General features: G+C 41.1%; 1 protein-coding gene across 6 annotated transcripts in view; it reads right to left on the bottom strand.

Moving 5' to 3' along the window:
• LYPD6B (LY6/PLAUR domain containing 6B) overlaps positions 1-22,520 on the bottom strand; it is a 119,739-nt gene that overhangs the window by 56,580 nt on the left and 40,639 nt on the right. Inside the window, exon 1 of one of the 6 annotated variants that reach the window (XM_042860862.2) lies at positions 18,248-18,266. The exons of the other annotated variants lie outside the window; for them this stretch is intronic. The gene's annotated coding sequence lies outside the window, so the exon portion shown is untranslated. Of the gene's footprint in view, positions 1-18,247; positions 18,267-22,520 lie in introns of those variants that run through there. 6 annotated transcript variants of the gene reach the window in all.

Here is a 22,520-nt window from a genome sequence, read left to right as displayed (position 1 = left end):
AATTCCTAAATCAAGAGCACCCAGCTCAAAAAGGGCCCCATCAAAATGGGGCAGCCGGCTGAGTCGCACCAGTCAATACTATCACAAAAGCCAGGTAGATACTGTAGCATTTTTACTGGGGGGGGGGGGGAGAAGTGTCTTCAGTGGGAGGGAACAGAACCTTCTAAACTATCAATATATCTAGGCTGTGTCTGTAATTATGGCCTATACATGTAGACAGACTTTGCTCTGTCCAAGGATAATTTTCCATCTACAAGTTAACTTGTATCAATATTGCAAACTCAGTATCCTTATAGTCTGAAAAAGCAACTTCAGACTGAATGCAACAAAGAGACTTTTGACTGAATGCAAGAGACCAAGGAATTCTGCTCCTCATTCTCTAGATAGAGCGTAAACATTACAACAGCCATGGGAAGATAAGCTTCTCAGTCCACTGATGGTTGCTACTGTTATCCCAGAATGGGGTCAGAAGTTAATGCACCCTAATTAAGCAGGCCCAGCTCAGGAACACGATGGTGTTTTATTACCGCTTAAACCCATGCTTTAGAGAATGAAGCCGTAAAGCTGCTCTGCTGGAGAATGAAGATATTTGCTTGCAAGTAGAGCAGGTCAGTCCACCCAGAAGAACAAGAGATACGGTAAGTTAAGGACCTGCTACCCTGCACGGAGAACAGCTTACTGGAAGCAATCTGAACAATAACTAGTGACAGGAAAATTAATGTGATAAAGGTGCTGGAATGAAAGAAGAACACTTTAATCTCACTCCAGAGCATTAACTGTTGTACTATTCTTTGTATAACATACTCTGAAGTTAAAGAACAGAGACCAACTATAAACTCCAGGGCTAAGTGGCCTAAGATAAATCACTGGCCATTTACCTGAAGATGTAGAAATGAAGGATGGTCCAGTACTTAGGGCACTTGCTTAAGGGTATGTTGGCAGTGTGATTGACCCCTGGATGGGACATAACCACACTAGTCTAATAGAGGTAGTGAGCAAAAAAATAGAGTGTAGCCACAGCAGTACGAGTGGCAGAAAGGGCTAGCTACCCTAAGTACTTACCTATCAGTCAATAGATACAAACTCAGGGTGGCCAGCCCCTCACGCCACTGCTGCTATACCTTTTAGCACACTATCTTAATCGGAACTAGCAATGACATATTTCCTTGCACTAGGGTGACCAGATGTCCCAATTTTATAGGGACCATCCCAATTTTGGGGGCTTTTTCTTATATAGGCACCTATTTACCCCCACGCCCGTACCAATTTTTTACACTTGTTATCTGGTCACCTTACCTTGTGCTGGCAATCACATCTCCAGCTCAAAGTGTAGACATATCCTAAGATTGTGAGGTGCTCAGATACTATGGTGATAGGGACTACATTAGTACTTAAAATGGATACATATAGAGTTCAAATCCAACGCTAAGTCACAAGTGAAATACAGTTAGTGGAATCCCCCTAATTCACAGTAAACATTAATCCATATCACAAAACCCAGTACAGTTTAACAAAACTGTTTCTACTCTTGAAAGGCAAGGAAGGAAGTGGGGTTTTTACAGCCCAGGGCTGAAGTTCATAGCAGTATTGCCAAATCTTCCTGTTTTATCATGAGTCTTGCAATATTTAGGTTTTTTCCTTAAATCCCCAGTTCCTGGATTCATGTAAGTACACAGAATCTTAAGGCAAGGTGGGTATTTTTATTTTCTATTTTGTTTAAAGTTTCTAGCCCTCCTGGTAGTGGCTATAAGCTTGAAAATGTGACCCGTAAAGGGGGGTCAAAGACCAGAAGGTGAATACAAAGAACCCAACATTTATTTTCAACCTCTTGTGATTTTTAAGCCAGTCTCGTGATTTTCTGGGGCCAGCCTTGTGATTTTTGATTGCTTGTGATTGGTAACATTGCACTGGCAGAGGTCTGAATTGAAGCCTGCACAGCACCCTTCCTGACGGAGACTTGGCTTTACATTCCTAGGAAGGAGAGAGAGAGAGAGAGAGCGCGAAGCAACACACATTTTAAACTTACAAAAATAAAACTGTGTTGTCTCCAAAAAAAAAAAAACACAACAGATGTGAGATGTAGATGTAGATGTCCAATTGATGATCTACAGCAGTGCTTCTCAAACCCGGTCTGCTGCTTGTTCAGGGTAAGCCCCTGGTGGTCCAGGCCGGTTTGTTTACCTGCTGCGTCTGCAGGTTCGGCCGATCGCGACTCCCACTGGCTGTGGTTCGCCGCTCCAGGCCAATGGGGGCTGCAGGAAGGGCAGCCAGCGCATCCCTTGGCCCACGCGGACCGGAGTCAGAACAGACTTGATATACCCACTGCCATCATATATGGTCTCCATGAATATTCTGCTGACCACCCCTATGTCCCACTGCCAATCTCAACAGAGGAAGAGGGTTGAATAGGCAGCACTGAGACACTACTAGCATAGCTCACAAAAGATCTGAAACTAATTCTTGAGCCTCACCCTTCCATTTGCTAATCTCAGGCCTTCTGAGCATTCTGTTACTATCCAACTCCTTCTCTGCATTCTCTGCGCCTCACCATTATATGTGTGGGTGGGCGTGTTTGGGGGGTTCTTTTTGTTTTGCTAAAGGTGGTAGTTCCCTGAAGCTTATATGCAACCCCCTGATTTGTTGACACAACCGTACCAATCCTCCTTGGTTCTTCCCAGAAGGAATTTCCTTGTGAATACATGTGGAACACACCTCTGTTATTAAAAGTAAATCACCTTCAGGTACTCCAAGGTCTGCAAATAGCGACTTTTTCAGTATCACCTGGGTTTCTGGTTTATCTTTGTGCAAACAGCAGAGGAATGTGAATCACTGCAGATTTTCCTCTGTGAAAATCAGAATTTTATAAACACCAGGCAAAGGGGAATTTGTCAAACCTGGGCAGAGATAAATTGAATTTACACTTCTGAGTTAGTCAGCCACTGTTTGCAGTTTCAGAAACATTCATCCATCAGCCTAGAATTGTAATAGGGAAAACATTCTAAGTGATGCATAGAGAGAGTAACAGCTCCACTGGATGGGTCTGATATTAATGGGAAATAAGTGCATGCAGTTAATGGTCACAAAAAAAGCGGGGAAGAAATTAGCATCAGCTTTCTCTTCCTGGGATTGTCACTAGTGCAGGAGAGATGGGGCAAGGGTACCAAACGGAGCAGCCCACTGTCAGCTTCCTTTTCCACCCCACCCCTCCACCCCCATGAGTTCATTACTGCTGGAGGTAGGGTGACCAGATGTCCCGATTTTATAGGGACAGTCCCGATATTTGGGGCTTTTTTTTAATATGAGCTCCTATTACCCCTCACCCCGTCCCGATTTTTCACACTTGCTATCTGGTCACCCTAGCTGGAGGGAAGGGAGACTATATAGGAGGTTTCCAATCAGACTTTTATACTCAAAGCTGCTGCTGCTACTGGGAGAAAATTCTTCAGATCAGCTCAAATTACATGGCCACAGAACCATGGAATCCAAATGACCCAACTTATACACTTCCATATGTACAAAGCCCTTCTGAAGGGTCAGTGAAGTCAGCTCACTGAACTTCACTACATAGACGACACATGGTGACCAGACAAATGAAGCACACAGATTTCCAAAGAGACCATTTAACTGCACTGTAAAACTTCCTCCCACAACTAATCTGGAAAGCCACCAGCCTCTCCTTAAAATCCCTTCTTAAGGCCCACTTCTGCTGTGACACTGACAAGAAATTTGCCAATAAATACTGGCTGGGCTGTGGGACAGATGGAGATAGCTGCTATCATTCATAGATTTTTTTTTAAACTTTCAAAAATTTGGATCCATCCAGTTGTGTATATAGCTAACCTCCAGAATAGCCAAAAGTCCAGTGGTTAAGGCTTACTCTCATGGAGGACTGGATGGCTAAGCACCTGCACCACGTTTGGATAACAGACCTCAAGAAAAGTCTGTGTTGCAGGATATGGTGCTGGGGCTGCATTAGACGATTTTCCTTCCAAAACTTCTCTGAATCAATCATGGCATTAGGGGCTCTGTTGCATTGGAAGTAAGTACTGACCTATTTTTCAGATATGTAAAAAAACGGGGTCCTAAACACTTGTGACCATTAAATAGCCCACGGTACATTTAGCAAGGGTATTTTATTATTGCTGCTGCCTTGGCCAAATCCTAATTTAGAGAACTACAATCTGCCTAGCTAAATTCCCTATGCAGTTGGATACAGTACATTTTGCTTGGAAGTGCAGAAGTGGTTGAATCTAGAGCTGGGGAGTAAATGATTTTCCCAGGCAATGAGAATGAAAATTTTCCCTCCATCCTGAATCAGAACAAAAAGTTGAAATCTGAAATTTTCATGAACCACGCCCCCCCCCCCCCCCCAAATTCAGATTGGGCAAATCAAAAGGTTTCATTTTCATATTTTCCATTTAAATTTTGACCTTTATGTTTAGATTTTTACTATGATTTATTTTTGAAAGAAATTTTGAAATTATGGAAAAAGTTGACATTTTCAAAACTTTTTTCAAAAATTGTTTAAAATGGGAAATTCATCAAAACTGACCCTTTTCCAATGTTGTCTACATGTTGATCCCAGGATCTGAGACACACAAAGTGGGTAGGGTAATACATTTTATTGGACCAACTTCTAATGGTGAAAGAGACAAACTTTCAAGTTCCAAAATTCTTCAGGTCTTGGAAGAAGCAGCTCTGAAGTAATAGTCTGTGTAGCTCGAAAGCTTGTCTCTTTCACTAACAGAAGTTGGTCCAATCAGAGATATTAGTCACCCACCTTGTCTCTCCTTTTGCCCCATAAAAAGTTTTGGTTTCAACAAATCAGAACATTTCTTTGAAAAATGCCTGAGCAGCTCTGGTTGAATCCAGTGATGCATAAAGTGATTCATTTATACATGGGTTGCAAAGTGCTTTGGGACCCTTCAAGATGAAAGGCACTATGTGCCAAATGAAGGAGGCCTGGTCTACACTCAAAATTTATGTAAGTATAGCTATGTTGGTTAGGGGTAAAATTTTTTGGTTTGTTTTCTTTTCTTTTACCGACATAGTTGAAATGATAAAAGCCTGGTGTAGATACAGTTATACCAGCAAAAAAGTGTTTTGCCAGAATAGCGTATTTGCTTGGTATAAGCTATATCAACAAACCATTCAGAATGTAGACAAGGCTTTAAACACAGACAGAACTCCACTGACTTCAATAGAAAACTTTATCAGGAACATTTACTGAAGGCAATGAGACTTTTGCTTGAGTAAAAACTAGTAAAGATTTAAGGATTCGGGCCTTTAAGATATACATTTTGAGTAACGGATATAATTTGTGACAAGTGACGCTCTACATACCCCCATGACTTTGAACAGACTAAGGACATGGGTCTTGGGAACTATTTCTGCCTCTTCACCTTCCTTTCAACGCTTTAGCTACAGAAGCACACTACTTACTTCACTCCACACTTTTATTAATTTGACAGGGGTGGCAAGGAATGTCTCAATAGGAACAGAGTGCTACCCACAAAGGATCTACGAGTTGCCAAATGGAATAAAATTCATTATTTGCAGCTAATTAAAAAAATCTAGAGTGAAAAGTTGTGTACTTATGTTTTATACATTTCTCTTCCTCACGTTTTAAGAAGTTATTAATACAGCAGATACCTCATGAAATCCTGCCACAGAACCAGAAAACATACATCACTCTCTTTCACCCAAGAGATGGCTGCATATTATAGTGGACCAACAACTCCAGTAAGGTAAGGGTACTACTCCCATTAGCTATGCTGACTTTGCTGTGAGTAAAGAGATCGCTCCATTTTCCAGTATACTGCACACTTTAAAGCACAACAAACAAAATACATCTTTCGTGTTAGATCATCAAAATATTGTACAGATCATGGCTATATTCCTCTTATTTCATATCACTGAGATACTGCACAGCTAATTCTAATCTAATTCCTCTAAAACCAAACCCAATAGTGTCAAAGTACTACTGAACATTTATAATACTAAGTGTCACATATGCGTTGTTTTTTTATTGCACTTTCTTTATATTTCTATTTGCTCTAGGACCCATATTTCCCATATTTCTTTCACATTGAAAATTGCCCAAGGCTTATTGTTAGACATGGAGTGCAAGAAGTTCTATGGTTTATCAATCTCAGTTTATTTAGGTTTGGCAGACCATATAAAACTAACAGTGTCTCTGATTGCTTACGTTTCACAATATCCCTATTTACAGAATGATGACTGTTGGCAGAGTTGTCCACTTAAAGTACAGTACTTTGCTTCTAAAAATGCTGAACAGGAGTTTCAAGGGTTTAGCTATCTTGATAAATGTCACAGCTCCTAGGAAACTAATACACAATGCTATATGTGTTGTGCAACTGTATCATCGTTTTCTATTATGTTACTGACAGTCCCATCTCTTTTCTTCTCCAAACAGACTCCAGCACAAATATTCTTTCATATGTCATAGGGCATATTTTAAAAATTGCACTCAAGGATCTTTTAAAACCTTTATTTTAATATATTAATTGGGACTTGTTTTTAAGATCTAGCAAAAAAAACCAACAACAACAAAAAACAGAATCAAAGATGCAAAAAGCTTAAAATTTCCAGCTCTCACACCCCTTCCCTCTGTTCCCTTGGACAAGTCATTCAACTGCTCTGCCTCAGTTTGCCCTTACATAAAATGGGGAAAATACACATATCTGGGAAACTGCCCACACATTCTTGGAGCACTAGGACCTAGCTGGTGTCCCCTGCATCCACCAACGTGGGCTTGGGAGAAAGCTGCAAAGAGGAGCTATCCTGAGACTCCATCCTGTTAAGGGCAGAAGCAGCCGAATCAGCGACCTTTGGCCCTTCTGAGACCTTTCTACAGTTTTCACTGGACTTTCTCTGCCCTGTGCTGATTGGCTGTTTCCTTTAACCATCCCACTCCTCCTTCAGTCACTTCACCTCAGTGTCACTCTCTTACCCTATTCACCCCTTCCTTGTCCCCTGCACCTCCTTTCCCTGCAGCTTATCCCCTCCTAAATAAACCCACCAAAGAAAAAGAAAAAGTAATGGAACTCAGAATCCAAGTACAGGAAAAATCAAAGCAGCGTCTGAGGTTTCTTACCATCCTCCATGACCACCTGATCCTGCTCTTGATGTTGGTGCTTGAGTAACAAGTTTCTATTGCTTATGTGCTTTGGCAATAAATCATTTCACTCACAGCAGGTATGTACTTGCTTGTGCTCAGACACCTATATGATATAAACACCACAGACATATGGGGCCTGCTCCTGCTCCAATAAAAGTCAATGGAAAACCTCCCATTGGAGATGGATCAGGCCCACAGTGCTGAGTTTCCTCAGACAGAATTAAGTTCCTCTGTAAGGGCCCAGTACTGAAGACCTGACGCACAAATGCGATCCCACTGACTCCCAAGCCAAAGCCAAAACTACATGAATAAGAGCTGCAAGATTAAGCCTTATTCTGTTCTTACTGTGGAACCCAGAGTCATTCCTAGGGTTGCCAGGTGTCCAGTTTTCAACCAGAACGCCCGGTTGAAAACAGACCCTGGCGGCTCCGGTCAGTACTGCCGACCGAGCTGTTAAAAGTCTGGTTGGCAACGCAGTAGGGGCCCAGAGCTAAGGCAGGCTTCCTATCTGCCTTGGCCCCACATGGCTCCCGGAAGTGGCCACCAGATCCTGGTGGCCCCTCGGCGCAGGGAGGCTCCACACGCTGCCCCTACCTGAGTGCTGGATCTGCAGCTCCCATTGGCCACGAGCTGCAACCCATGGGAGCTGCAGAGGCAGTGCCTGCAGGTGTGAGGACAGCATGCAGCGCTGCAGAGCCTCGCTGGCCGCCCATGCAGTTAGGGGCCGCAGGGACCTGGCAGTTGCTTTCTAGGAGCCATGGTAAGTCCTGCCAGGACCACGCACGTCCTCCCGCACCCCAACCCCTTGCCCCAGCCCAGAGTCCCCTCCCGCACCCAAACTCCCTTCCAGAGCGCATACCCCACACACCCCTAATACCCTGCCCCAGCCATAAACTCCCTCCTGCACCCCACCCCAGAGCCCACACCCCCCAGTTGGAGCCTGCCTTCCCCCCTGCACCCTACAACCCTGCCCCAGCCCTGAGCCCCCTCCTGTACCCCAAACCCCTCATCCATGGTCCTACCCCAGAGCCCACACGCCCAGCTGGAGCCTGCACCCCCCACATACACCCTACAACCCTGCCCCAGCCCAGAGTCCCCTCCTTCACTCCAACCCCCTCCTGCACCCCAAACCATCCCCAGCCCCACCCCAGAGCCCTCACCACCCCTGCACCCCAACCCCCAGCCCGGAGGCCCCACACATCCCCCAAACCCCTCATCCCTGGCCCCAAACCCCATCCTGCACCCCAAACCCCCTTATCCCCAGTCCCACCCCAAAGCCCACATCCCCAGCCAGAGCCCCAGCCCGGTGAAAGTGAGTGCGGGTGGGGGAGAGCGAGCAATGGAGGCAGGGGGGATGGAGTGAGCAGGGGTAGGGCCTCAGAAGAGGCGGGGCATGGGCATGGCCTCTGGGAAGGGGCAGGCAGGGGTATTCGGTTTTGTGCTAGTAGAAAGTTAGCAACCCTAGACTAATTCCCAGGTCAGAATGATTAACTTGTAGGCCAGCAGATAACGATTTCCAATGTTGTTTATATGTCTAGTTCCATCCTAGTAATGCCAACCACACCAGGGAGCTGCGAACCTCTGAATGAAGCCCAGAAATTTGACTCTGCAACCTTTTCTCCCTCAGTTACCTCCAAAACTGAAAATGAGTCCTCACTAAATCTCAGAAGTTAATCTAGCTGTCTTTCATCTCTCTCTCTCTCACTGCCCCTGAAGGGTTGTTGTCTACAAATCCCTTAAAAAGAAAATCAAACATCCATAATTAAGTGATAGATCAAAGTAATTAAGCCTGAACTGTCTATCTGTCCAAGTTATTTTTAAAGGACCCATCCCCCCGAATATCTCAACATGAGCACTGAGGCTCCTGTTCCATCATTGTACCCTGGTAAATGTTTACACTTAAACTAAAATCACGTTCCCCTTCACAAACTCTTATAATTTCTACTTATTCAGTTTAAGACAAAACCAGCTACTTGCTAATACATGCTACAGCACCTGTCACCACTTAACCTGAAGTTCTCTTGAACCAACACTTATAGTGTTTGCATAAAATTTCTAGGTACTCCTGTAACATTATTACAAGAAGAGGTAGAAATGGGGTCAGCTTAATGAGATGTCAGATTACATCTCCTGGTCTCCCTCTGAAAATGTGTACAGCTGAGCAGCATAAAGTCACTGTTTCTTACTTCACTCTCTAACAGCAACACTCTTTGTGCACACCTGACACAAAATGAGATGCCTCATTCTAGTGCTAATAGCCCTAATAGAAACAGCAAAGATATCAGTGCTTGCATTCCATGAGAAAATCTGGGCTTTGTTAACCCACAGTGGCAATCATCCAGATACTAGGAAAATGCATTGCTATTGATATACTATTCTTTAGTACTCAGAAGACAGACAGGTTCCATTATATGGACACCAAGAAATTATATTTTGAACACGGCCCAATCAAAATAATTAAACCTTTTTTAAAAAATGAGGCGGGAGGAGAGAATCTGGGGGAGTGGGTGAGGGAAGGAATCAGAAGCCATTTTTGTTGTTCAAGTTTCAAGAAATAATTTGTTTTCATTTATTCCAAACTTTTAGTGAATTTTTAATAGAAAATTTCCATTTTCATTCTCCCTACCTCTTTGCATTTTTTCTCATTTTTCCCTTCTTTGCCACTGAAATGGGCAGAGAAGAAAGAGGAAAAAGTGTGTGTGGGAGGGGAAGAAAATAAAACAAAAACAAAAAGTTAATATTTCCAGTTTAATTGAAAATGTTTTATGGAAATTTTTGAAAAAAAGGCCATTTCTCAGACCATTTCTCAGTGCCTGTGCTTAATTTGTGTTTTTGATGACTTACCTTCTAAAAAAGATCTCGCATGTCTCGCACCTCCAGAAAGGGCATCTTGTGCCCCCCAGGTTAAGAACCACTGCACTAAACTGATAAAAATCTGCATTTTAATTTAATTTTAAATGAAGCTTCTTAAACATTTAAAAACCTTGTTTACTTTACATGCAACAATAGTTTAGTTATATAATACAGACTTATAGAGAGAGACCTTCTAAAAATGTTAAAATGTATTACTGGCACGCGAAACCTTAAATTATAGTGAATAAATGAAGACTCGGCACACCACTTCTGAACGGTTGCCGACCCCTGCAGTATACAGAACCAGAGGGGAAAGCACAAGTTTCCTTGCTCACACGCATAGCAGTTTGAGTTATTACTTGCAGCACAGATCCCCACAAGCACAGACCTGCGTGCCCACAGCTACGCAGGAAGTTGTAGAACCAGGATTAGATTCCACATCATCTTATTACAACTCCTGTGCTTTAACCACTATATCTATGGATATTGGCAAATAGGACCATCACATTTTGATCTGTATTTGTACAGTGCCTAGTACAATGAGATGCTGTTCCATGACTGGGGCTTCTAAGTAATACCAATTTAAAAAAAAATCAGTTTATATAGTTCCCAACTATACACTCAAACATTTTGATTATGTCAAGTCCTGATGCATTACCTGGTGATTTATTGCTTTAAAGGAAAGAAGACATCACTGAAAAATAAAATCTGAATATCACATAGGTGAAAACACACCACAAACTAGACAAAAGAACTTGACAGGTCCATTCCTGAGAAAATCCACTGTCAGTGCACTAACACTGCAAGTAGCCACAGCCTATTTAACAAGTATCACAAATACACCTTAACTATTCTTTTGTTCTGGATCAAAACCATGTGGAGAGAGTTGGAAACAGAATAAACTTTTCTCCTACACAGTGATTACTATTAAATGAAGATCAATAATTAAGATCAGTTCCTCAACAGTACTAGAGCTTACCCTAAAAGAAAGAGCTTCAATACACACAGCATCTGATAAGTTCTTGGCAGATTTTAATTATAAACAATGGGAGTCTGTCTTGAAATCTACTAGGTATCAGTGTCCTGCTAAACTCCTAACTGACAAGGAACCATGAAGCATTGCATTTGCAATTTTCTCAACAAGCTAAAGAAAGCAAGGGGACTAATTTAATGGGGGTAAGGCCAACTACAATTAGTGTATATTCTACACCTGTAGGTCACATGCCTTGCTTTTAAGCAGTCTCAAACATACCAACCCTCTCCCCGTACCCGACCCCCACAATCTGTTTCCAAGTTACAGAACATCCCTTTCAGGTGGAGCACACCATCTTACTGGCCCTTGATTTAAAAACAAAACAACCCCTTCCTTGCACATTTTCAAATAATTTTAGGAAATGAGAAACAAGTAATTAGAATTCAAGAAAGGGACATTTTGTTCAAGGACAAAGAGGCAAACCACAAATTTTATGCAAAGCTTAAACAGGATCTCTAATGTCCACATAGGGGCAGATAGAACGTCACTTTTTAAGATGTGATACAAAAACCATTTACATTGTAAAATAAGTGGGCTCTCAATTTCTGTATATTGGTAAGATGAAGGACTGGATCAATTACATACAACAGCAGTAGCACCACCAGCACACATCTTTGTAATAAATAACCTTTCAGAAAGTTGTGTTAAGAAATTTAAGAATGTTTTTGCAGTTCAAGTAACCCCAAGGGAAAAAATTCTGCATTTTGCCTTCTGCAACAGCCTTCAGTTTGAGAGAAGAGAATAATAATTAAAATGCTATGTTAATCTTGTTTCAGATTATCTGGCAAAAGTAATAAAAAATTATACAGGAGTGACAGAAGCATGAACATCTAAAAAATATTTAGAAATTAATATAGATACAAAATCAACTTCCAGAACAAGAAAGTCCTAATAGTGGACACAAGGAGGATTCAGTGAACCAGTTAACTTTGAGGGCTAAATACTATAAGTAGGTTTCAGGATAAATCTGTCTTTTCACTCAGCAAACAGTCCTACTATTCATACCCCAGAACATCTATTAGGGATTCAACTATGTATTTCAATAAAAGATGAATTATTCATTAAATAAAAGATGCACTTCACAAGGTGAAAGTGATCATTTACAAACATGGAGCGGGCTTTACAGCAGGTGGCTGGCTTTAGAGCTGTTTTCATACAACAGATCTTCTGCAGCACTCATGCATGACCTTGGGATGAAGAACAAAATACAGAAATGAAGAAGTAACTTACTGTTGTCAAGGTAAATTTCATTTCACAGAACAGACAGGAACTACTTACTATGCAGCCAATATCTTTTACAATTATATATTATCCGGGTACATCACCAGCCCTACACACAGCTTCCCAGCAATAACTTCTCCCCTCCCATACGCCTTCTGTACCCTTTTGTAACTGGAAAGCCCCCCCTCCTTTTTTCCCCCTTTCTGGGGCCAGCCACCACACTTTCTCCCTGACTTTAATTTTAGCTTCTCCTGTGTCTTCCAAGCCATCTCCAAGCATGGATTTTCCTTAGTCTTGCTCCCTTAAACAAATGTTAGGTATTTGATAGCGTCACATGATGAGGGAAGAGAGATGGTCACAGGGCTCAGTTCTCCTGGTCTAATGGCAAGCAGCAGAGAGCATTAGTTTGATCAGCATTCAGTTCCCTGAAATCAGGGAAAGGAAGCCAAGCATTGATCAGTGATCAGCACTGTCATGTGACACTGGCAACGAAGTACAGAAAAAGCCACTTCTAACACTGAACAATGTTAGAATAAGGAAACAGCATTAGCCGAAGAAGCTACTCTTCCCCTCTCTTCTTCACTGTCCAGCTACTATCTAAAACTTTCCCTAGCTTTCCTCCTACCTGACTTCCTGATGTAGATTTAAAGAAACAGTGAATGTATTCTCACAAGCTCTAGCAACAGTTCACACCATTAGTTACATGCATCATTAGTGGCTAGCCACAGCTCTACCAAGACAATCTGGTGGCACAACAAGAATTAGCTGATAGCAGCGTGACTAGAATGTAGCCTTCCTTCAGCTTTGAGCGTTACAAGTTAATAGCGCTATTAGCAGCAGATGCTACAACTCTTCCTACTGTCCAATGTTAGTAGCAATCTCCAACTTGACACACAGAATCACAGCACAATGAGTCCCAGCAGGGGGGAAAAACGTGGCAAAACATGCAGTAAATGAGACAATGGATTTTTTTAAAATGACAAATGTGCATTATCTGCACAGTCCCATTTTAAGCAAGTCCTTAAATAAGTCATCATTTATCCCATATGAAGTCACACCAGAACTGCCTGCAGAGCTACAAATAGAACTAGATCTCCTAAGTTCCAGTGTTGTGCAAAACTACAAGCTCATCCCTTCCTCTCAATCCCCATGACCTGTTCATCCTTGGCCAAGCTTTCTGTGAAACTGACTAGACTTTTTGTAATAAAATGAGTTTGATTGCAAATGGACAGCACAGCTCCAGATGTTACTCTCTAGTAAATAAGTAAGTTAATATCATGTTTTAAACTAGCCCCCGACAGGGAGGCCCTTAAAAAAAATCAATTTTCCATCTTATTTAAAAAAAAAAACATCATAAAAACATTATAGTCACCCCTTTTACTCCCCCAAATCCACAATAATAGAAATTTTAGGCTTGGGGCATTGAGGAAGAGTGGATTTGCAAATAATATGGCAAGCATACAAAATACTTGCAAAGTTGTCCCTGTATGAGGCCTGTAAAGGTCATGGAGAACTTGGTAACAAGAGGCATCTCTTATCAACACGACAGTTTACCAACCAGCAGCATACGGACTGTGCAGAACATTATTCAGTTACAGAAATCAAGCTACAAAGGGAAGCAACAAAAAGGTACTGAGATTTCTTCCCGGAAGAAAATGGATGTTAGGAACATGCAGTGGAAACTGAACACAGAAAATGCCATGGATTCTTTTCCAAGGGATATAAATAGTCCTGAAGAAATGTTTACACAGGGAATAAGAACTCAAAATCATCCCCATAAACAGTCTGTGCATACATGACACATTACTGCTATCACAGGTGCCTTATAAGCATAGGCAAGTGGTGCACCTAGTCTGGTCTCTTGTCTCCAACAGTGGCTAATAGCAAATGCTTCAGAGGAAGGTGCAAGAAACACCACAGTGGAATACCTTGCCCATAAAGGGAGTTTCTTGACCTAGCCCATATCAGTTAGTGATTTGATTATAGATTCAGAGATTCCTAGGCCAGAAGGGACCTGAGGCATAAGGGCTCACATCCTTGATAACTTTGTCCTATAAGAAATAATTGTGGATTCATTGTAAGTGTGGATCATCTCATTATTTACATAAGGTTTTATGATATGTAGTGGCAAGGAGTTTTGCCAACTAATTAAATATGGTGTAGAAAATTTCCTTTTCTCATCTTTAAATATATTGTCTTTCAGTTTTATTCTATTCCCTTATTTTTGTTTTATGAGAAAAGGTAAACAGGAGCACCTGATTTATCTCTTCTCTACCATTCCATATTTTGTGTTCTCATCTCTCCTCTCAACTAAACTATCTAGGTCTTCTCAATCTCTCCTCATACAGAAGTCTCTACATGGCTCTAATAATTTTTGTCACCCATCTCTGGACATTTTCAATTTCCTCCATTTCTAATTTTGAGAAGGGGTCAGGTCCCTGAACATAATATTCCAGGTAAGAGTGAGCCATCAATTTATAGAAAAGGACTACAATATTTTCAGCGGAGGGGATCAAAAATAAGGGGTGTATGGGGAGAGTGAAAATGTTCACAACTTTTGATTTCCATTAAAACTTTTTTTTTTGGTCAACATTTTTCTGAGCAGCTCTAATTTTGAGTATGATTTTCTATCCCATTGTTGAGACATTCAAACCACTCTTATTTTTTAACAATACTGTGTATTGAGCTAGACACAATGCTATGGGTATTTTCTAAGAGAAGTTACAGTTAATTTGCTAAAAGTTAGGCTATTTGGTGTGGTAGACAAGTATGAAACCAGCATTCTATTTTAAATTATCCTGGGGCTAATTGAAGTGTTGTATTTCAAAGGGATGAGGAACATATAATAAAAATCAAATCTCCTGAGTGGCAGTTCTTAAAGTAGGAAAACAATATCTTCACGGGTAGAGTACCAACAGCTTTTCTATAAAATGTGTATTACCAAAGTTAAATCAAGATCCAGCAATATAGAGTACTGCTCAGCCTTTTCAAAACAGTTTGCACATCTGATGCTTTGTTGACTCCATTACAGAAACTTAAACAGAAAGCTTTAATGCTTTCATCAAAAATCTCCTAAGATGACCTACCTCATTCAGCAATTTTCCTTCCTTATATTTTATTTTTTGAGTATTGCATGCCTCCTTGAGAAAACTGTGATGATAGATTGATGGTTATGACCCTAAAATTCTTCAAATTTTGTTTTTAATGAAATGAAGGTGGCTGTTGCTAGTTTCTGTGGGCTGAGAGCCAAACCATGTAATAGAAGTCTATGCTTCTCACATCCTTCTGAAGTTCAAAGTTAATGTGTAAAGTCCAGAAACAAAAAACATGTGTCATGATTAAAAGAACATTCCAAAAGAAAGACTTTCCCCCAAGGGCTTGAAGCAAATGGTGTCAGGGAAATACTGCCCTAATGTCAGAGATAGATAGAACATGATGCTCAAGCACGCAGCAACTCTTATTCATCAAATTAAATTCAGGCATTCATACAGTACTCCAGTCACAGAGACTCCATAATGTAAAAAAACAATAAATTGCTCCAGAGCATAATTCTTGCAACAGATTTAATCATATTACATCACAAGAGTTGTGCAGCTTCCTTGAAATGTATCATAATATTTAAAAAGATACAGGCAGCCTCTTTACTTTGGGGTTGTTGTTTTTCCAAAGATAGGGAACGCAGTGCTGCCGCATGGTTAGACCTGGGGACTGGGAGCCAGAACTCCTGGACTCTATTCCCAGCTCTACTGCTCACATTCTGTGTGACCTTGGAGAAATCACTTCACTGGGTCTGTGGCTCTGTCTCTACTCTTCTGCAAAAAGCTTACCTGCCCCAAAGGGTTGGTGTGGATTGTATGTCAACGCAGTAAATTCAGCTATAACAAAAAATAACTTCACATATCATTTAAACTTCCAAGTCTGTTCTGTTGTATCTCACCATGTTTCAGTGTTGAACTAGACATCACACAGATCTCAAGGCTGAAGTCTCCTTCAGGTTCAGCTATCAATTACACAAGCCAGAGTATCTAGACTGACTTCAGTAGTGAGCCCACCTACACACTGAAGTAAATAAGAGAAGAATCTGGCCCTCTGTATTTAAATTACATAGATCCCAATTTAGCAAAACATTTAAGCATGTGATTACATTCCATTTACTGCATTCGAACATAACCACCTGCATACATGCTGTGCTGAATCAGGGCCATGAAGCTGTGCACTCTCTCCTCAGAGCCCAGACTAGATTTAGTTCAGCAATGCAGAACCTTACCTTCCCAGGGCCTTGTGCCAGCTTCCCTCTGTGGCCACTGACACACTGAATCCAGTTCTTAGTGTGAAACAGGGTATTGTAGGCTCCCAAAAGCCTGATACAAATGCTTGTGAAAGCTATAAGGACTATGATTCCTACTGATTCGGGGTAATATTCTGTAGAATTTCTCATTGGACAGTATAGCACCATTAGAAGCATTGTCAGAATAGTCAGAAAACTCCTCTGAAGCATTTGGTACTGACCACTGTTGGAGACAGGATATTGGAGATAGACCTTGTCCATGCTAATATGGCAGCTGCTAATGTTCAGGAAATATCTATAAAATAAGACTGGAAAAAACAGAAGCCAGGACTGGTAAAAGGGTTTTGGATTTCTGGTCTACAGCGTACAACAAGTCTCTCTGCTTGTGTCTGTCATTACAGATTAACTCTCTAAGCAGCCCTGTATGAACTTCTGTGTCGTGATAAAAATGAGCTTTTAAAGCAGGGGTCGGCAACGTTGGCAAGCGGCTGGCCAGAGTAAGCACCCTGGCGGGCCGGGCCAGTTTTATTTACCTGCACATCGCTTGCCCGCGCCGCTTCTCGCCGCCCCCATTGGCCCGGGACGACGAACCGCGGCCAGTGGGGGCCGCGATCGGCCGAACTTGCCGCGTCAGCAGGTAAATAAAACTGGCCCGGCACCCTGGCGAGCCGCGTGCCAACATTGCCGACCCCTGTTTTAAAGTTTTCATCATTCCCAAAAGCTTCATTTGAGGCCTGCTGACAGTCCCATGTTAGAATAAGGCTGACTTTTTAGGTCTTCTGCATTTACAAAGCAATTTCTCCTCTCAAGGATCCGGTGTGTGGGAAGGTGCAAGGGATACATCACTTTACTCCTGGTACCTCATCATTCTGCTGCCTGTGACTATTTCTTTAAAAAGTTATACTCTGTTTATTTTGGGTTCCATTTTTCTTGCTTTTCAAGCACAAAATATAATAGTATGTATCATCATTGACCTCTCTTTCTGCAATGGTGTCTTGTATTCTTCCATTGTCTTGATACCATCTTAAAAGACTACCACAAGAATCTATTTTTCTAGAATAAGCCCAAGATATTAAAGTTGAAACAGACAAGGAAGAAAAATGCCAATTGTCTTATTAGTACCTTATTTTCACACTAAAAATAAGATTACAATGACACTGTCTGCCCCATGTCCAGAGTGAATGCACAAGGCATTATTCAGAAACCTCACAAGCTACAGAAAAGTGCCAAATGTTCATTAAGACAGTAATATTGCGTATTTAATAGTTGTCTTTCAAACTTCATGTTTCTCCTGTAACATCCCTGAAACCCATACTTGGAAAAAAGACCAGTGGAGCTCACTTGTTGAAAATACTATGTGATTTTTTTAAAGATAAATACAATTGCTTTCTAAAAAAACCTAAATATTTCCCGTAGCCCATGTGTTTTAAATGGTAGAAACCCTGTGAGAAACTGTGCATCCTTAACTCCAATGGAAGTCAACTGAAATTGATTGTACTCTATCTTAGGCTTTTATACTGCTGCCCATCACCATAGTCTCCCACATAAAATCAATAACAATAGCAAAGTTCCTAGGGAATTTCATAGAGTCACTGACCCTCCTCCCTTTATAGGGTCAAAGCTTTGCTTGCAGGTAGGGTTTTGTTTTTTGTGAGATAGTTGGCAGGGGGTTGGAAATAAAAGGAATATTTTAATTGTGATCATCACTTACTGGCAGAAATTTCTTCTCAAAGAACACCACTAGCTGTCACCTTCAGCCCCCAACTAAAACCTCTCCAGCGCATCATCAGAGATCTACAACCTATCCTGAAAGATGATCCTTTACTCTCACAGATCTTGGGAGACAGACCTGTCCTCGCTTACAGACAACCCCCCAACCTAAAGCAAATACTCACCAGCAACCACACATCACTGAACAAAACCACTAACCCAGGAACCTATCCTTGTAACAAACCCCGATGTCAACTCTGTCCACATATCTATTCCAGTGACATCATCATAGGACCTAATCACATCAGCCATACCATCAGGGGCTCGTTCACCTGCACATCTACCAATGTGATATATGCCATCATGTGCCAGCAATGCCCCTCTGCCATGTACATTGGCCAAACCGGACAGTCTCTACGCAAAAGAATTAATGGACACAAATCTGACATCAGGAATCAAAATACTCAAAAACCAGTGGGAGAACACTTTAACCTGTCTGGTCATTCAGTGACAGACCTGCGGGTGGCTATATTACAACAGAAAAACTTCAAAAACAGACTCCAACGAGAAACTGCTGAGCTAGAATTGATATGCAAACTAAACACAATCAACTCCGGTTTGAATAAGGACTGGGAATGGTTGGGCCATTACAAACATTGAAATCTATCTCCCCTTGTAATTATTCTCACACTTGTTATCTAACTGTCTGTCTGTGCTGGGCTAGCTTGATTATCACTTCAAAAGTTTTTTTCACTTAATTAATTGGCCTCTCAGAGGTGGTAAGACAACTCCCACCTGTTTATGCTCTCTGTATGTGTGTATATATATCTCCTCAATATATGTTCCATTCTATATGCATCCGAAGAAGTGGGCTATAGTCCACGAAAGCTTATGCTCTAATAAATTTGTTAGTCTCTAAGGTGCCACAAGTCCTCCTGTTCTTCTTTTCTCAAAGAGAATGGCTTTCCAATATGTCCTGAAGATAGTCAGACTCTTGATTTGCTTGGTCTCCCGTGGAAGATTGCTCCATAGCTGGATGTCCTCAACAGAAGATGCTTTGACCCCAGCTCTCAGGTGCTTTGTGCTGGGCTTTGAAATATGCATTGTCCTAAAGGAGAACCACCATCATGGTGGCCCATAAATCAAAATTTAGTCTTGGATGTAGCTGGGGCTTGATCCATTAACTGCTTTAAAAATTAGGACCAAGGTCTTAAACTGGCTTTGGGAAGAGGTCTGGGAGCCAGTGGAAAGACTTGAGCACAAGCCTAATATGCTCACAGTGATCTGAGCTATAACTTCAATTTTGCCCGGATTCCGCTTGAGACAGCTACTCCTCGCCCAAGAGCCAATATCTTGTCAGCATTCTGACACTTGAGCAGTAGCAGTGGTTGCATCAGCTGAGAATGAGATACAGAGTTGAGCGTCATTGACACAATGCTGGCAGCCAAGTCCATGGCATCTCACTATCTCTCCCAATGGTTTCATGTAGATATTGAAGAGAAGCAGTGATCATATGATCCCTCTGGGACCCCAGAAGGGGAGAACCAATTACTCACCACCACTCAGGGAGTTCTGATAGAGAAGAACAATTGGAGCCATTATATTGCTTCATCATCTACTCCTGCTAGGTCATGTAGGCATTTGACAATACTCGACTACAAATAGTACTAAGGCTGCAAAGGGGTCCAGCCATACTTGTCAGCCACCTATCAGGAAACACTTAGCATTGCACACACCTGGGACCTTGGACAGCTGTGCACGCATGCACATGGAAAGCATGGACTTTGGGACTTTTCTATTGCACATTCTTACATTTCTGAACAATTAGAGCTTCATTAAACCAAAACCAAATTATTTTGTCCTAACAAAGACACTATAGCTCAGTTAGATCTTAAAATTATTTCCAAGATCATACTCTGATAGGACAGCATCATTTTCTTTGCACAACGTATCTTTGGAATTGCACAACAGATGCTTTTACTGAAATACACACATTGCAAACAATTGAGGCTTCTGTAGCACTACATGAGACAATCTTGAACCAAATCCAATATAGAGAGTTATAAATACTATGATTATGTCCAGCTATTGTTATGTCCAGCTATTGTCTGGCCAAGAGAGATGGCAATAGAAATTAATTGTACCAGCAGTTTAATTTAATCCATATTAAAATTTGGATAGATTTCCTTAGGCCCGTATATTGCCTGTACTCTATGAACATCACTCCCAATGCTTGGAATTCCACTGCAAATTTAAGCTAAAATATGGGCCTCTGAAAAAAATGAAGTGTATTACAAGATTGAACTTGGTTTTCTGAGGGACATCTATGTTTATCATCAGCTTGAATCAGACCCAACATGTTTTGGATGGTATGTACATATATCTACTTATGCACATACATATACAGAGAGAGAAACCAGCCAGAAGTATGCAAATAATGCTGTAAAGATCATGGAAGTAACAATAATTTGTAGTTTTGACATGGTAGTAATTATTCAAGACCCCCAAGTCATGCTCTGAAATGTGATCTTATACTTTACTTTTTCTTGAATTGTTGCACACTGGCGAGATCTAAACGTAGAAAAACCACATTAATAGGTGTTGTGGCACATATTTCTGAGGCGAAGAAAAAGATTTATGTGCTTTTTATTAAGTGTTTAGCATATCATTATAGCTGCAGCCTCCAGGAACTGCCCTTGCACATCGGATACATTATTGGCCATTACACTGCAGGAAACACATATGCAGCCAAAGCCACTTCTGTTAAAACTTGGGTTAAAAATTCAGGAAGTTTTCTGAACCACTGATCATTGCAATGACAGGTCAATATGTCCAGCAGAGAAAGATATTTGGGTGATTTGTCAACATTCAGGAAGTGAAAGTGCATCCATGCACAACCTGCTACTAAGTCATTATTAACCCTTTCATGGCACAGGCATCCAGGCTGGGAAAGAGTTACAACAAAGTTCTTTATTTGAACCATTCTTATTGTAAAGCTGATTACATCAGCCTCAGATTTCAGAGGGGATTTAAATATATGTACATCACCACCAAAACTGCAACCAGTCCTGAAATTTGCAGAGTAGCTAGGATGGAGGTACATAAAACCCCTGAATATTTTTTCTTCCATGGGACAAAAAGATGGCAAACTTATCTGTGTCCAGAGCAGAACTGTAATTAGGCCACAGCTATAGCAGATTGTCAAAAAAACAAAAACAAAAACAACCCCACATGTGGTGCTCTTTGTGGCTGGAAAAATCCCTAAATGACTACAAAGGGTTAATGTAATAAATTTCATCCAATCTAAACCAGATACTGTTAGAAGCCAACAATATTGTATTGAGATTAATGATTGAATTCAGTCCCAAAGTGGGTTTGGAAGAAGTTGTTTAACAACTGCATCAGTGGTACAGAAAAAAAAAAAACAAGCTTTACTGGTGAATGTTTGTTCAACTATACCAAGAGGATTTTGCTAGATGAGAATGACCACTTGACAAGGATTATAGCTATTACCTGAGCCTCTCAAAGGATTCCCATGTCTCTTAGCTACCTCTTCAAAGGACACTAACTCTATTTACATGTAAAACACATCTGTTTACGTTGTGAGTATATTACACTTTTTTCCTGCAGTAGTAAAATGAGTAAAGTAAACATGAAGCTTTCCCTGTAATTTTATTGTTCAGTTTATGTTTTTCCCTAGCCCTCGGATGAGCTGCCCTTGCAGAAGGCAATCTTAGCTTCACACCGTTATTGTCACTACTGCTGATGTCCAACACATGCCAAAACTCCACTTGGAAATCTTCCTTGACATGTCAATTCTGGCACAAAATATGGTATGTTAGGGCAGGAGTTCCCAGATCCTCTTCCTCCGAGGCCCACCTGTGCAACTGCAATAGGCACTGCAGCCCACTATTTACACTTCTTGAGGAAAACTATTAATTTGAATGATTACCTACATATAAATGTCACTGTAAATAAGCAATGCACGTTTCCTTTTCATTTTAATGTAAACAATTGTAATGATAGAAATCCCTAGCAATATGCACTCAAAAAATGCTTCAAGACCTTTGAAACCAAACAATTTTAGTAAAACTACACTTTAAAAAAATGTTGAGAGCAAAATGTGTTGTTCAAACAGGGAAAACACAACTTTGTATAAAACAGATTAATAAGCAACACAGAGCTAACAAAATTGTTTAAAAAAAACCCACACTATTGATTTTAAAACAAAATGTTTGTCCAACTATGAACACTATATTGTGTTTTCAATTTTT

The sequence above is a fragment of the Chrysemys picta genome, chromosome 11 (assembly GCF_011386835.1).
Source record: "Chrysemys picta bellii isolate R12L10 chromosome 11, ASM1138683v2, whole genome shotgun sequence".
Taxonomy (NCBI): domain Eukaryota; kingdom Metazoa; phylum Chordata; order Testudines; family Emydidae; genus Chrysemys; species Chrysemys picta.
Note: the sequence above shows the minus strand (reverse complement) of the source record. Positions and strands in the feature narration are given on the sequence as shown.